We start from the raw sequence: 4,364 nt of genomic DNA on the forward strand, positions 1-4,364 counted from the left end.
ATATTTTCTACTTCCCAGCCACCAGTTTTATAGATTTTTCTATCTTCTGTACTACTTTTATCCCTTTTATTTTTTCTTACATGAGCTTATTGTAAATTTAATATCATTTGTTCGCAATATTTGTTATTTGTCTTTCCTTCAATTTGAAATTTCGCGCTTCAATGTTGTGTGTTGTTCGACGTTTTATCGAACGATGTTTATCGAACTAGTTTATGAATACATACATAATCATTAAAGAATCTATAAACCTTGCTAGTTTGTTTTTACTAAGTTTTGTTACAGAGAACATGTTCTCATAAATTTTCAACTTTAATTTATGGAAATTTATTAACCTTAAACTATAAAATCATTCAATGAGTCTTTCCGGATGTTTTTATGTAGTCATAGTTTCACATATCAGCACAGCTCCACCAATAGGATAAGAGTTACGTGGAAGCAACAGGGGGGAAGAAGAACATATAGAGATCTAAAGGTTATTTTTGTCTCATTCAAGTTTCTGTTAACCGGCTTGGAAATTTCCTGTGCTTGTTTCGACTTTGAAGTCTTAAAAAAAAAATTGTAAGTAAATAGTATATATATAGTATATATATCCTGAATCAAAGTTTCTCTTTATAAATAATAAACCGTTTAAAAACTATATTTTGTATGTTTTTTCCTTATTCATAATTAAATAATAAATATGAAATACTTCTACAGAAAGCCGACATCCTTCAATTGACCGAACAGCAGATGATTTAAAAATTAGTAGTTGAAAGAAATAAATGTTATTACATGTTCATAATTGATCGATAAATTTAAGTATACAATTAGAAAATGTTTCTTCTTTATTGATAACTAAATAATACAGATAAGATACAAGATACTTGTACGAAAAGTCGGCGCGTCGTTCAATTAACGGAACAGCAGAGGATTTGAAAATTAGTAGTTGAAAGAAATAAATGTTATCATATGTTTGTAATTGATCGATAAATTTAAGTATGCAATTAGAAAATGTTTCTTAAGTTTGGAAGAATATATAATCATGCTGAATGTTTTGTAGTTACGAAAGTTGTATACAAACATACATTGTACATACGACTAGTAATGGTACTAAATTACTGTTAGAGGGTCTTGGGTGTATAGAACCATATGGTTAAATTAATACTAGAGATAACGAATCGTGCGAATGTAATTAATATTTTGAAATGCGTTGTCTGCATTAATTGATAGTTTTCTTATAAACTTTTTTATAAACAATTTCATTGCTATAGAAAAAAAAAATAAATGCCGGTAATATGTCTATCCTACTTAAATAGAAAGTGCAATATTTTGTTATAATATTTGGCGCAAGTTTATATATTATTACATCCAAAAATAATATTCTTTTTATATCTAAGCTATATTAAAATATAAAGATACAAATAGCTATGCGAGTAGTTAGTAGTTGATGCTTTTTACTTAAATTGTCTTATACTTCATAATTTGTAATAATATAATTCTTGTCATCAATGATTCTTTGTTTTTACTTTGTATATATTATACTTCCAGGAAGATGCCGCTCTATAAATTGACTTACTTCACAGTTACGGCATTGGCAGAACCAATCCGTTCTTCTTCAGCTATGCTAGTATTCCATTTGAAGATGAACGTATCAAAAAGGACGTCTGGCCAGAAATAAAGCCCTGTAAGCTTAAAATTTAAAGAAGTTCTGTTTCTTAAATCTCATCTTTCCTAATTTAACTAAAGTAGCTAAATAAAGTAGAACACAATTATGCAGAGTATAACAGAGATTATTGTTTACTCTCCATTGCTCTATAAGATATGTGGGAGGACAATAGGTATTGTTAAGGAGACAATGCCCTTTGTTTGCTGATAAATTATCAATAAATTAAATTATATCTTTCCAAAACAGATAACAGGAAGCTAGATATTTAAGAAGCATCATAATCTGTTTGTTCGATAGAATCTTTGATTCTATTAGTTGTATGTTTTTAGTGACTCCTTATGGCCTGCTTCCTATGCTCGTAGCTGATAGAAGGACGGTTGCTCAGTCTACAGCTATTTGCCGTTACTTAGCCAAACAATATGACTTAGCTGGAAAGACTGACTGGGCAAATCTTCATATTGATGCCACTGTTGATACTATTCATGATATTCGTCATAGTGAGTATCCAGTGCTGTTTTGCATAAATCTTATGAGAATCTTGATAACAGAGTGTACATATCTGTTCAGGTATTTATTAGTTGAAATCCGATTTAATATTTGATTTAATCGAACGATACACGTATGTCAACAATACAAGACAAAGCATTAAAAAGGATTGTAATTCTATCTTCAGTATCATTTAAATTTCGCACAACACTGTATTCAAATTAGTATAACATTAGCGAATAGTATTTAACTGAAAACAAATTTTCAGAAATTGCCGCCTTCCACTATGAGGAGGACGAGAAGGTCAAAGCTGCAAAACGCAAGGCTGCTGAAGAGACGCTGCCGTTCATTTTAGAACGTTTGGACCAGCAAGTGAAGGAAAATGACGGCTACTTCTACGATGGTACTCTCTCTTGGACTGATTTAACATTCGTTGCTCTGCTCGATTATTTGAACTTTATGTACAAATCTGATCTGATCGAGAATTACGAGAATCTGAAGCTGCTGGAGAAAAAGGTCCTCCTTCTGCCCAAGATCAAAAACTGGATTGAGAGACGCCCAGTTAGCGAATTCTAAACTTCACGATTGCTTATGGTTTTATAAGCGTTTAAAGATTGCGGTCTTAGTGTGTTGAGAGAATGAAGAACGAATCGTGTTGATGGAAGTTTGTATGGAATATACTGATTGCTTTTAACATTCATTAGTTCCAGTTATTACCGATATTTTTGTCATTTAGTTAGGGTTTTCCCTTTAGATTACATTGTGATAGAGAACTATTATTTGTGTATTCCTACAGAAACATACGAACTATATAAACTGTTGACACGATGTTGTGCTTTTGTATTATAGAGATAATAATAAAACCATCAAACAATCATTAATTATGTTTTTTATTATATTCATTAAGAATTGAAGATTACCTCCTTGGTGATCTTGATAATATCGTATTTTACAAATGTTGAACAAAAAAAAATGTATGATTATTTTATTCAATACGTTATGAGGGTTGCTTTAAAAAAATACGAGTTACATATTTCTTTGAAAAAAGCATGATTTTTATCGATACAATAATGTTCTTCTGTTATCGCTTTAAAGTTGAGTACTTCGTTGATTACACGAGAGAACTCGCCTACAGCAAACAAGATACGACCGTGTGTAAAGTAATTAATCTGTTTGCTCGTTGCTAGCTACACATAAGGCTTGCGTAAAAAAAGATATGCATTTCAGTTCAGGCGGAGAATTATGTAGGAAGTCATTTTGTCGATCAATAACTTAGTTAATAAAAGATCAAATTTTCATGTACATAAATGTAAGTAACGTTCAAGTATTAATCATTACATACAATTTTTGTATAATTCGATATCTTGGTCACTTACATCTTACAAATGATATATAGATAATATTTATGAGATACATTGGAGCTATCTTTTAGTTAACGTCATTTTTTCTTGTTTTCTCTGTACTTTTACTATTCTTCCAAAAATATCAAAGGATCGATGACTTCAAATTAAACTAGAATTGCTTCGGTATATTGTCAATCAATGGCTATTTGTATTCACATCTATATCAAAGGAAAACCGATTGCAAAATTAATTATCCTTGCAACTCCGCAATCTGAAACTATGTGTGATCGACCTTGAAGATGACAAATCTCAATGTTTGAAGTAGTACAAAAAGATGATAATTTAATTTCGCTTTATCAAACTGTACAAAATTTGTATACACATACAGAAAAAAACGGAGTTCAAACATTAATCAACATGAATTATCGGTTATTATTGCTGAGTAATTATTAGGATTAGAGTTTTGGAGTATCGATCGTATCGAGTTTTAACTATCGGTTTCCGCAATTTATTGTTTTTTTAATTATGTCTAAATGGTATCAGTTTTTGAATATTTTATAGTTTACACTCCAACATACTGACGTAAGCTATCGAAAATAATTGTAAATTATGCAATATCATTTTTTTTATATTTCATAATCTAAATTTTAATCTATTTTTTGTATTTAACATCCCTTTTTTATTGTTCTTGTACGTTCTTCAAAAAATCTTAATTTTTTTTTGGATAAAATCTTGTGTGAATTTACAAAAAATACGATTCTTCGTTTAATTTTTTTCCCTTATTGTCTTTACATATTTGGAGTTTAAACGCGTTATAAGTACGTTTTTTTTTAACATGATTACGTAGAATTCTTATTCTGAATAAATTATTTGTTTCCGCTTCATAACTG

At 29.8% G+C, this 4,364-nt stretch overlaps 1 pseudogene; it reads left to right on the forward strand.

Moving 5' to 3' along the window:
* Positions 1–352: 352 nt before the first annotated feature.
* On the forward strand, positions 353–3,012 carry LOC117240516 (annotated as a pseudogene).
* The last annotated feature ends 1,352 nt before the right edge of the window (positions 3,013–4,364 follow it).

The sequence above is a fragment of the Bombus vosnesenskii genome, unplaced genomic scaffold, assembly GCF_011952255.1.
Source record: "Bombus vosnesenskii isolate JDL3184/JDL3185 unplaced genomic scaffold, Bvos_JDL3184-5_v1.1 scf7180000014738, whole genome shotgun sequence".
Lineage (NCBI taxonomy): Eukaryota > Metazoa > Arthropoda > Insecta > Hymenoptera > Apidae > Bombus > Bombus vosnesenskii.